This window comes from Triticum aestivum, chromosome 6B (assembly GCF_018294505.1).
Source record: "Triticum aestivum cultivar Chinese Spring chromosome 6B, IWGSC CS RefSeq v2.1, whole genome shotgun sequence".
NCBI classification, from domain to species: Eukaryota; Viridiplantae; Streptophyta; class Magnoliopsida; order Poales; family Poaceae; genus Triticum; species Triticum aestivum.
The window spans coordinates 661803008-661816270 of NC_057810.1; positions in this window are offsets into that span (position 1 = coordinate 661803008).

Genomic DNA, 13263 nt, shown 5'->3' on the forward strand with positions numbered 1-13263 from the left:
ACATGGTTTAGATTATGAATATATAGTTAGTACATCAAATGTACTATTATTTGGAATCAACATCAAGTGTATTCAAAAAATAGAATTCGAGTTCATGTAGTGCACATAGTTCATATCTATTTCTATAGTAATCATGTGGTGTGTTATTAAGGTAATACACGAATGATGGTTGAAGTTGGCAACAATCATGATTGTAGATTCTTATTGAAATAGAGAAACGAAGTCAAATTCAGTTCGAATTGCAGTGGTAGTATAGACATTTGGAATGCACTAAAATGTTGGTATGAGTAGGTTACATGCATTATACAGCCAACGAAAAAAATTTAATTGGACATAACATGGATTCATACTCCCTCCTTCCATCTATATAGGGTGTAATGTGTTTTTTAAGACCGCCTTTGACTATTGACAAGATTAATAGTACATGACATGCACAATGTGAAAATTATATCATTGAAAGCTCCTTTCACACATGAATTTAACGGTGTGCTTTGTGTAAGTTGCATGTCATATATTATTGCTCTAATATTTGGCCAAAGTTAGCATCAAAAAACACATTAGGCCCTATATAGATGGAAGGAGGGAGTAGCTTTGAATAGCATTTGTATAGTAAAACAAGGCAAGACTCTCTCTTTGTGTGGTGTGAATAGTTTTATTTTTTCATTTTTTTTGGTTGAGGGAAGTGCGAATTGATTTGGTACGTACAAGTAAAATATTACATGTTAGGCTTGTCCATAAAATTCAACCCGCGCCTTGTTATATCCCGAAAATTCAGATATCGTGCTCCCAAAACTGGCGCCTTCACAACCCGCACCTTGCTATCCCGAAAGGTTCATTGCATTTTGATCCAATAGGCCTGAAGCAACTCAGGGACCAATTTGAGAGAGTTGGAGGTTTCACAAAAATCCAGTTTTGAATAATCAAAATTTGGTAATTCGATCAAATTGTTTTCAAAATTCTTTTTCCAAATATTTTTAAAAATAATGAGAGATGATAATATGACTTCTTCAATTCAGTAGGAAAATATTAGAAATTGAATTTTGAATTTTTGAGAGTTTGTTTGATTTTATTCGCTAGATTATTAATTTGTTAGCGGAGTAATTAGAAATGTAAAGTTTATTTTTAGTTCCGGCATATAAGTCCAGAAAAATGTTCACGAGGTCACTAATAAGGCCATTTAGCTACGTGAATTTGTCTGGAATTTTTAGGCTTATATTTCTATTTATTTTGAGTGTTTTAGTCTCTAGGAAAATTGTTTAAAAAAACGCGTGTGCCGAACTGCACGGCCCAGCTCCCGCACCGCCACCGCTGCCTGCTCCCGAGCGGGAGTCCGTCGCCGCCATGTCGTTGAGTCCGACTCAAACTCCTGTTCCGGCCGCCCCCTCGCCCAAGGCGGCCAACCTCGACCCCCTCCTTATAAATGCCATCCCGCCTGCCTCCTCACCTCATCCCAAGCCATCGCCCGATCCCGTGCCGCCGCCGATCCCGTGCCGCCACCCGCCGTCAGCGCTGCTTGCTGCAGCTGTCGCCGCTGCCGCCGACCATCGCCACCTCGCTGGAGCCGCCACCCTCGTCTCGCCGAGCGACCACCGTCGACCGAACTGACCAAAGACCGGTAAAGACCGTCCTGGCCAATCGGTTTATTTTTTTAGTTTTGGTTTATTAGATTACATCGGTTTATTTTATTTTAGTTCGTTAATTAGAAAACGTTCACCCGTTTAGATCTAATAACGAACGAATTCATTCATTAGACGCTGATAGTGGATGTTCGTCTAATAGATTTTTCTTTTTCTGTTTATTTTCCTCCAGGGACCTATCTGCGAATAGTTTTATAGCAGATTAGCCCCTGATCTTCAAACTAGTGTAACTTTTAGCTTGTTTGTCCAAATTAGATGAAACCAACACCTAAATCTTTGTGACGACCCCCTCTATCTAGTAAGACAACTTGAACATGATTTTGACAATTTAAAATTTGAGTTTAGTTTAATTAGTATTTGATCTTGTTTTGCTTATATCTTGAGTTTCGTAGCTCCATTTGAGTTGATTCTTTTTGCAAATCGTAGTTAATTACATATACCTACTATTAAGATCTAATCCACATAAGTTTAATGCTGTTAGACTTTGTTGTTTGTTTAGTTTAGTTATTTTCTTGTTTCGAGTTTTATTTGGATCTTTTCTCGTTTTCTCCTTGCATCGTTTGCTCGATTGTTTATGTATGCTATTGTTTGTCTATGCTAGATTCTCCGGAGTGCGAAGCTTGTTACTATGAATCTCTATAGTTTTCCGATCGTCAACAAGGGAAGTTACACTTTGATCATACTCTTCTATACCCAGTTTTTACTATGCATTAATTTTGCCCCTCAAATATTTGCATGAGTAGGATTGGGAACATGTGGTTTTGGTTGTAGTACTTGAGGTAGGAACCTGTTACCTTTGATCACCCCGGGAATATACGTTATGCTCAATTATTTCTTAGCCATGCTCATAGACGGGGATTGGATCATGATGTACATGGAAGTTGTGAGAGATAATAGTTTTGGATACCAATAAGTTGGCAACATTAATACACATCTGGATGGATTGGTTGGGGCACCTGGAGAAACCAGTGCTTGCCCATTGGGAAATCCCGGAGTACCCATGTGATTTTTCCTTGGTTCGCCACCCAGGCTCAAAGGGATCATATGATATTTCATGCCTAGAAACTTCCGTGTGCAGCCACAAGCCATTATGGGCTCTGGCATAGTTCAGTAAGTTGTGTTAGCTCTTGAAGAGGTGAACTAGGAGATGTAGGGGAAAGTAGGTGTACCGTTCTACCAGAGTAGAGAGTTAATGTTTCAGAAAGACTATGTCTCGATCTTCCGATCATGGATGCGGTCCAGTCTTGTGGGGAGAAGTGCGCAACCTCTACAGAGTGTATAAACTAATCATGGTTAGTCGTGTCCTCGGTTATGGACATCTTGAGTATCTAGAAGTTAATATTATTGTTGATCTCATCACACTTTAATTAATGAATTGGGTTTAATGATGATATTTGATTAACGTTGGGATTTGAGTTGGAGGAACCTTCTCAAATATTGGTATAACTTTGTAGTTAATAAAATTTATTCCTTTGATGTAGGGAAAAATTAGCTTTATGCAAAACATTAAGCTTAGAGCCTCCACCAGCCAAATGTGCATGTAGATATAGTTTCTTGCATTCATTTGCTTTATAGTGTAACTCTGCCAGCATATTCCATGTGCTCACCTACACGGATGCAAGGTCTCATGCTGCAAACTTTACCGACGAAGAATAAGATACGTTAGGTCGTTGTCATGCACTCAGATATGTCGTTGGAGTTGATGGACTCATTTATCTTTGAAGCTTCCACGGTTATTTAGTTTAGATGGCCTTCAGCCATATTATTTGTGTAACAGATACTCTTTTTGAGGACCTCGATGTAATAAGTGTGTGATTAAACTCTGTTATAATTCCTCGAGTATTGTGTGTGTCAGCATACCGATCCACGGATGACACTTAAGCACAGAGACTTCGGTCCATTGGGATCGTGGTCGCTACAAGATGGTATCAGAGCACACGCTGACTGTAGGACACGACCACTAGGAAAAGCCACAAGATACTATTCTTTGCTCATTTCTAATCCTCCTCTATTTCTACTCTATAGATGACGAACCCCAGGAACAAGTTCACTCAGCCGGATGACGACACCCCTTTCTTACGACACTTGCAAGGAAGTCATGAAGTACCTGAACATTGGACTACCAAGCTTCACCGGAACCTTCACTGCAACATTATCGGAAGAGGAGCGCTGGAGGATCAAAGTTCGTGTACCTGGGAGGATGTTTACGCCAACAACAGAGCCCACTGATTTTACCTTGGATGCACCAAGTTGGAACTTGGGAAAGAGCATGGCAGCCCACATCATTTTTGGACGCATTTGTGAGGTGTACCACAAGGAGCTTGAAGACACCGTCTATCAGATATGTAGACGCCGAGACGAGGAATGGGAGATGATTCTCACCAGGAAGGATGGATCAATTGCAGCATGCATTCAGGAGATGGATCAACACATTCGTCAATATGAGAACCAGATGTGCGCTATCATGAAGAAGACCAAGAAGCTGATGTATAGGAATATCGAGCTAGAAGAGGAACTCAAGTCAACACGCGATGGATATGAAGAAGAAATCACTGTGCTATTAGAGAAGTAGGAAGACATGAAGAAGAAGCTAGAAATACCTGTGGTGAACCAGAAGCAAGAGTCTGAAGTGGAGATATGTTTGGAGGACTACATCATATTGGACGACACCGACATGGACAGTGATGCAAATGATGACAGTGATGACAACAATGTAGACGAAGCTGGAGCGGATATTATGTAGTCTTCCATCGATCGAAATTACTAGACGACCACCATGTTACTAGTAGTATTCTTCCAAGTAGTTAGCACCGATCGATTTATAATCATAGTTTAGATCATTTGTGTGAACCTTGTTTGATATTGAGTGAGGTGAATTGATTGTATTTGCCTCATACGCATATGGGTAGTGAAATCCCTTTTAGACCTTACTCTATTCTATTTTCTCACCCCCTCTAACCCATCAGATGCCTCTGAGATGTGACACCGGATTTGTGATTCCGCCGGAGCTCACCCAATTGATCCAGCAGCAGAATGCCTTGATGCAGATGTTAGTCGAGAACCAGAACTAGAATCAAGGCAACAACAACAACAACAACCCACTGCCACCACCCCTTGTTGACAACCTAGCCCGCTTTCTGAGGTTGAATCCACCGGTGTTTTCTAGCAGCACCGATCCGATTATTGTAGATGATTGGCTCCGCAATATTGGAAGAGTGCTGACCACTTTCGAATGCATAGATGCGGAGAGAGTGCGCTTTGCCGCACATCAGCTTGATGGACTCGCAACATCTTGGTGGGAGAATTTCACCACCACTTACCCCATAGCTATAGTTACATGGGATAGGTTTCAGCAGGCTTTCTGCACCGCCCATGTTTCAGCTGGAGCCATGAGTTTGAAGAAGCGTGAGTTTCGCAACCTGCGCCAAGGGAGTCATACAGTGGGACAGTATGTGGATGAGTTCAGCAAGCTAGCATGCTATGACCCAGATGATGTGACCACAGATGCCGCGAAGCAGGAGAAGTTTCTTGAGGGACTCAATGATGAGCTAAGTATGCAGTTAATGGTGGCAACCTTCAACAACTACCAGGAGCTGGTAGACAGGGCCCTCATGATAGAAGGCAAGCAACAATAGATTGACAATCGCAAGAGGAAGTACGGGCATGGGAGGTACACTTCTGGAGCTCAGCAGAAGCCCCGATACTCTCCGTACTCGGGAGGACATACTCATAACCATGAAGGGTATAATCAAGGATGACATTCGCACAATGGAGGAAGTTCACACAACCACAGTGGCCCGAAGAATGGTAATGGGAATGGAGGAAGCAACAGCCAGAGCCATTCCAACCCCGCAACACCCGCCAAGAAGGATCTGAGTCACATTACTTGTTTCAAGTGGGGGAAGACCGAACAGTATGCCACTGAGTGTTCTGAAGCAAAGAATGGAAATGGCAACAGAAGTTCTGGAACGAAGCCCAACCCCTTCACTAGAGGTCAGGTGAACCACGTTAGTGTGGAGGAGATTGAGGAGCAGCCCGACTTAGTTGTCTGTAAGTTTTTGATTAATGCATTTACAACACTTGTTCTTTTCGATACTGGTGCATCCCATTCATTCATATCAAGGGGATTTGTGGACAAGTTTAAGTTGCCAACTGTCGGTGTCAAAACCAGCGGATCTCTGGTAGGGGGTCCCAAACTGTGCGTCTAAGGCTAATGGTAACAGGAGGCGGGGGACACAATGTTTACCCAGGTTCGGGACCTCTCTATGGAGGTAATACCCTACTTCCTGCTTGATTGATCTTGATCTACCACGAGATCATAGAGGCTAAACCCTAGAAGCTAGCCTATGATTATGATTGTTGTCATCTACGGAATAAACTCTCCGGTTTATATAGACACGGAGGGGGCTGGGGTTACACAGAGTTGGTTACAGAGGAAGGAATCTACATATCTGAATCGCCAAGCTTGCCTTCAACGCAAAGGAGAGTCCCATCCGAACACGGGACGAAGTCTTCTATCTTGTATCTTCATAGCCCAACAGTCCGGCCCATGTATATAGTCCAGCTGTACGAGGACCCCTTAATTCAGGGCTCCCTCAGTAGCCCCCGAACCAGGCTTCAATGATGATGAGTCCGGCGCGCAGATTGCCTTCGGCATTGCAAGGAGGGTTCCTTCTCCGAACTCTTCAAAGTACCTGTTGTAAAGAGCAGTATCCAGCTTTCCACTTAATGTCACGCTCATTGGCTGCTGCTCCTTCATGATGCTAGCTTCCATGTGTCAAGCAAATGCGAGAGGTCAGGGTATTTTACATTTACCACCTAACCAAGTGAATAAATTGCTTATTTAAAGAGATGGGGATCTTCAGATCTAATCCACTCCATCTCCCCCATGCGAGGAATTCTTAGAGCGTGCCCGCAAAAACCACCCAACATGGCCAGCACTCACAGCTCTCCCTCCCGCCCTCAAGGCCCCAAAAAGGGTGATTGGGGAGAGGTGTTCCGTATCCCACAGTCAACTGGTGAAGTTGCAGACCCATGGGTTTCTCCCCCCTACATATTTAGTCCCCGTTCGAGCCGGATTGGCTTCCTTTGACGGTGGGGAGTAGGCGGAGGAGTATCCCAACCCATCCAAGGGGGAATGAGTATGCTTTGTCCCCTATTTGCTGAGAGGTGTCGGATTTCCAATCCATCTGTTTCTCTGAGGGCTTCTGGAGTACTATGGCCTCCAACTGCACAACTTCACACCTGCCTCCGTCCTGCACACTGCAGGTTATGTCGCTCTTTGCGAGTTATTTCTGGGTTGTGATGCCCATTTTGAGTTACGGGAGAAGCTATTTTGCCTCGTCCCTCGTAATCAAGAGGGATCGATATTCCAAGTGGGCGGAGCTGAGATATGGCGCATCGCCGGGACCGGATACCTATCCGGTACGCCGAAGAAGGCATCCGAAGAATGGCCTTCTGAGTGGTTTTATGTAGAGGACGTCTCCCTTCCTGACCCAATCCGAATGGGTCTTCCAGAATTTTCAAGTGCTCCATTGAAGAAACGCCTCAGCTGGCGTCCCCGGAGTCTCAGGGAGGAAGATAGCATGGAGGTCCGTCAGTTGATGGGCAAGATAAGGATACTTGCTCAATCTGGATTATCCATAATCAAAGTTATGGCGATATCCATAATGTGAGGGATTTAGCCACTCCAATACCAAGGGCGTCCCATGTGGCACTTCAATGGAGAAGACGACGCCACCCGCTGCGGTCGAAAGGGCCCGGACATGCCCACCGCTTTGGCAAAAATACTGTCCGGACTATTCAAAGGGGAGCAAGAGGAGTTCATCCGCATTAAGCCCAAAGATGGATTTTCTATATACAACCCTCCCAGCTGGGTGAGTTTCCATCCCACTACTCTACTCTATTTATTCCTTGAGTCCTTTTTTATAAATATTTGATCTGTCCATTTATAATAGGAATGGCGGAAAATCACTAGGGAGATCCATAGCCCAGCACCACAGACAGAGGACCACAACCGGGCCCTTGACCCCGGATTTGAAGAGGATCCGGATATATTCGTGGAGCTCGGGGAAGGGGTATTTTAGCAGGCCAGCTGTGATGGCAGAGAAGTGGCCATCATCACTGACTATCCCGGCCTCCTTCCTGTGTCACATGTAAGTAATCAAGAGACGTATCCTTCAAGAGGATTTATTCTTTCCACCTTACCCATCGCACAATTTCATGCCCTAAAGGGAAGACGATCGGCGCGCCATGGCAAACCCAAGGCGACTCGTCAGAAAGCGGTGCCTATGCCGGGAAGTCCTTCGAAGAGAAACGCAGATGGAAATGCGGCCGAGCCATTCTCAAAGAGGTATGGTTTTCAACATGCTCCGTGGTTGTCATCTTAAAGTATGACACTATCCGTTGTGTCTTAACAGGAAGAACATTCACTGGACTTAGTCCGGGGATCCCGCCGGTCATGCCTCTACTAGCCGGATTCCGGACCCTATTTCGAGGGCTGAGGCTAACTTGGAAGTGACACCGGATTGTCCTCATACAGAGGATTCTGATAGAATATCCGTCCCAAATTCTGAAATGGAGAGCGCCATGAATCATTGGCGCCGGCAGGCCGTACTTCACGACCCTAGTTTTTCAGAAGAGGCTTTCAATGCCTTCAACTCAGGTGATGTGTACATCCGAGCTGCTCAAGACGGGCTTGCTAGAGCCACAGACCAGTATTTGAAAGATATACGAGTAAGTACCCAGTTGTAAAAATCTGATAATTATATATATCAGTAGCCCCTGAGACTTGAAACAGTTGGTACAACTGATTTAAGTATCATTGTATTAATAGGTGCTCACAGAGAAGAACAACCTGTTGTCTCAAGAGCTCGAAAAGTGTCGGACCCAGCTAATGGCCGCTACGGCTGAACTAGAAAAATCCAAAAAGGCATCCACTGGTATGTATTCCCGAATTGAGAAAAAACAGTATTATATGTATAGACCAGTAATGCTAACAATAATTCAACTCTGATGACAAAATCCTCAGATAATCCTGGACAGAATCCAGAAATCCCACAAGAGGGTGAACAAGGAGCTCAAAGGCAACTGCCCGCTGGTGAGCGTGTACTTACACGGGTCAAGCAGGAGAAAAACAAACTCCAAGATGCCAATACCTAGCTGGGCGAAGAATTGAAAGATGTTCGAGCCCAGATGGCTGACTCCGTGAAGGAAAATAAGAGGCTTCACCGCGGCATTTTTAGTATGTGCTCAAATGAACCTTTATATAGTTCGACAAAGAAAGGAACTAACAGAGTTATGTCTGTAGGTATGCTGACTGGCCTTCCCGAAGAGGAGATGCCCGGATCCTTAGGCGATCTGCTACGAGAGCTTTCCCAACTACACGACCAAGGTCGGCAGGCAATGCGGAGTGTCGCCAAGGCCTTGTTGCCATCCACCTCCCTACTAGGAAGTATGGAGGATCTTGTACAATTATTCAAGGGAGCGCGGCGGCGTTTTCGATTATGGAAGATATCGACCTATCGAGAAGGTGCGCGGGAAGCTTGGGCCATGGTGAAAACACGGTATACCAAGCTCGATCCGAATCATATGGCTCGGGTGGAACTTTAGGGTCAGACGGGAAAGAAATTCTAGTTAGTCTGGTGTATGACCAGGTAGAATTATCCGCAAAGTGTTCCCAACAGGATTGTAGGCTAGACAACCTGTTGAATGGCATAGAAGAAGAAGCTTTTGAGTCGAAATGACTATGTACTTCAATGGACAAGTTTGTCCCTAGCCGGATTGTAAAACATTTGTCATGGCTGACCTTTTCGCTTCAGCCTCCGGATCTAACAATCCGGTGTGTTTTCGAATACCCGCTCGGTAATATAAACCGGGGTACGCTTGGAAACCAGTCGTAGGGGTCATAGTTGCTTGAACAGACAAGTACCCAACTAGCTATGTTATATTACATTGTGATAGTAAGAAACATCTTTCGGAGGTACGCATGCATTAACGTGCATGTCCGAACTGTGATTGAAAAGTCACAGTATATGTAACATCTGGGGGGGTCATAAGGTAAATGAGTAAAAAACATCTTTAGTCCACCGACCGAGTATTCTCTTAAGAAATGCTAGGTTCCGGCTTCACCCAGTCTGAGGTACACATCCAGAGTACCCGGCAGTAACAATCGCAGAGGTGCTCCCTTTATGCCCTAGAAGAACGAACAGGAACTTAGGGCATAAGCATAGGAGCCAGACAACCCATCTTAGCCAAAACTTAAGTCATATCGATGCATATAAATGGCGGAGAAAAGGCACATATGGAGAAAGGACACATATGCATTGAGCTTGATGCTCGGAAAATAATCATAACAAGCTTCTATAAAAGAAGCCCCCAGGTATAAATGGACGTACATACTTGAAGATGAGTGCGTCGTGGTCGAACCACACGAAAGCTTTAAAGCTATAAAAGAAAAAGCGAAAAGAGAGCTAAAACATAAATAATTTTAACATAAAAAGGGGAAGGAGACGAACAAAGAGTTCAGCGCTAGGCATAGAATCTTTGGAGTCTGGCCGCGTTCCATGGGTTCGGCTTGAGTCGATTATCTGATGCATCACGCAGGTGGTACGCTCCTCCGGTGAGAACTTTGTCAATGATGAAGGAACCCTCCCACTTGGGCTTGAGTTTGTCGTTTTTCTTCTCCGATAGGCGTAGAACGAGTTCGTCAATATTATAAGTCTTGGCCCGCACTTCTCTGCTTTGGTATCTGCGAGCCTGTTGTTGGTAAAATGCGGAACGGGATTTTGCAACGTCGCGCTCCTCTTCCATGGCATCTAAACTTTCCTGCCGATCAAGCTAGGCCTCTCTCTCTTCATACATGCGCACTCGAGGTGAGTCATGAATAATATCGCAGGGCAACACAGCCTCTGCGCCGTACACCATGAAGAATGGTGTGTATCCGGTAGTGCGATTTGGCATGGTCTGCAGCCCCGAGAGTACAGAGTCGAGCTCCTCAACCCAGTGCGTGTCAGATTCTTTCAAAGATCGCACTAGTCTGGGCTTAATGCCGCTCATAATAAGACCATTGGCTCGCTCGACTTGACCGTTTGTTTGAGGGTGATAGACGGAGGCGTAATAGAGCTTAATGCCCATATTACCGCACCAGGTTTTCACCTCATCGACTGTGAAATTGGAGCCCTTATCTATGATGATGCTGCGGGGAACACCGTAACGGTGCACAACACCAGATATGAAGTCTATCACTAGTCCGGATTCTGCCGTTTTAACTGGTTTGGCCTCTATCCATTTAGTGAATTTATCCACCATGACCAACAAGTATTTTTTCTTATTGCTTCCTCCTTTAAGGGGTCCTACCATATCAAGCCCCCAGACCGCAAAAGGCCAAGTGATGGGGATTGTTTGTAGAGCGGTGGGTGGCATATGGCTTTGGTTGGCAAAAAGCTGGCATCCGACGCAATGTTGGACAAGGTCATGTGCGTCTGCTCGGGCCGTCGGCCAGTAGAAACCTGTTTGGAAGGCCTTGCTTACAAGGGCCCGAGCTGCAGCGTGGTGACTACCGAGACCGGCATGAATTTCAGCCAAGAGCTGCTGTCCCTCCTCCTCAGAGATACATCTTTGAAGTACTCTGGTAGCGCTTTTCTTGTAAAGTTCTCCCTCGTGGACTTTATAGGCTTTAGAGCGCCGCACAATGCAGCGTGCCTAATTCTGATCCTCGGGGAGTTCTTGCCTCTTAAGGTAGGCCGAGAAGGGTTCGGTCCATGGGGTGCTGACTGCAATGATCAAATGGGCCGATGGTGTGAATGCGGTGGCTAAGCCCCCGGTGACGTTGGTGTGTTCGGATTCTTGGGTTGTAGTCGGATCTGGATTTATGTTGCTGCCCTCCCCTTGCCACACCATGGATGGCTTGAAAAGCATTTCCAAAAAGATATTAGGTGGGACAGGGTCGCGTTTCACGCCGATGCGGGCAAGGACATTAGCTGCTTGATTACTTTCACGAGCTACATGATGAAACTCGAGCCCCTCGAACCAAGCCGACATTTTGAGAACGGCATTACGGTAAGCCGCCATCTTCGGATCTTTGGAATCTAAGTCTCCATTTATTTGAGATATTGCAAGGTTTGAATCCCCACACACTTCCATGCGTTGTATGCCCATGGAGACGGCCATCCGAAGACCATGAAATAAGGCTTCATATTCGGCTGCATTGTTGGAGTCCATGAATAATATCTGGAGGACGTATTGGACTGTGTCTCTAGTAGGGGATGTTAGGACAACGTCTACCCCTAGGCCTGCCAGCATTTTGGAGCCGTCTAAGTGCATGACCCAGTTGGAATATGTGCCGTACTCTTTAGGGAGTTCGGCCTCTGACCATTCGGCGACGAAGTCCGCCAGTACTTGTGATTTAGTGGCTCGCCGTGGTTTATATGTAGTGTTGAATGGGAGGAGCTCGATGGACCACTTGGCAATCTGGCCCGTGGCATCGCGGTTGTTTATTATGTCATTGAGTGGTACTTTGGAGGCCACCGTGATTGAACACTCTTGAAAGTAGTGTCGTAGTTTCCGGGATACCATGAAGACCGCGTATGCTATTTTTTGATAATGAGGGTACCGGGATTTGCATAGTGTGAGGACAGTAGATACGTAGTATACCGGCTTTTGAAGCGAGAATTTGTGTCCATCCTCCTCTCGTTCGACGACGAGCACCACACTCACAACTTGGTGTGTTGCCGCTATGTATAACAACATGGGTTCGCCAACATTCAACGCGGCCATGATTAGGTTACTTGCTAAAAGAGCCTTTATTTCTTCTAGTTCGGTCGTCGCTGTGTCCGTCCACTTGAAGTGTTCGGTTCATTGAAGAAGGCGATAAAGTGGCAATGCCTTATCTCCCAATCTAGAGATAAAGCGGCTTAAAGCTGCCACGCACGCAGTTAGTTTTTGGATTTGTTTAAGGTCTGTTGGCATAGCCAACTGTGACAAAGCTCGGATTTTAGCTGGGTTTGCCTCAATTCCTCTATTGGAAACAATGAAACCCAGAAGCTTTCCAGCGGGAACGCTGAAAACACATTTTTCTGGATTGAGCTTGATGTCATATGTTCGGAGGTTATCGAATGTGAGATGAAAATCGTCTATTAAGGATTTGCCGTGTTTGGTTTGATGACTACGTCATCCACATATGCTTCAAATGTCTTGCCGATTTGTTTCTCCAAGCATGTTTGAATCATACGTTGATAGGTGGCACCAACGTTTTTGAGCCCGAAAGGCATTGTGTTGAAGCAGAAAGGCCCATATGGGGTGATAAATGCCATTGTGGCTTGATCGGACTCCTTCATCTTGATTTGATGGTATCCGGAGTATGCATCAAGGAAACACAATGAGTCGTGTCCTACGGTAGCATCGATAATCTGATCAATGTGGGGGAGGGTGAAGGGATCCTTAGGGCAGGCCTTGTTGAGGTCTTTGAAATTTACACATAGGCGTCAGGATTTATCCTTCTTTGGTACCATCACCAGGTTTGCTAGCCAGTCCGGGTGTTTTATCTCTCTGATGAATCCGGCTTCGAGTAACTTAGCTAGCTCTTCTCCCATAGCTTGTCGTTTGGGTTCGGGCGCCATAGTGTTTG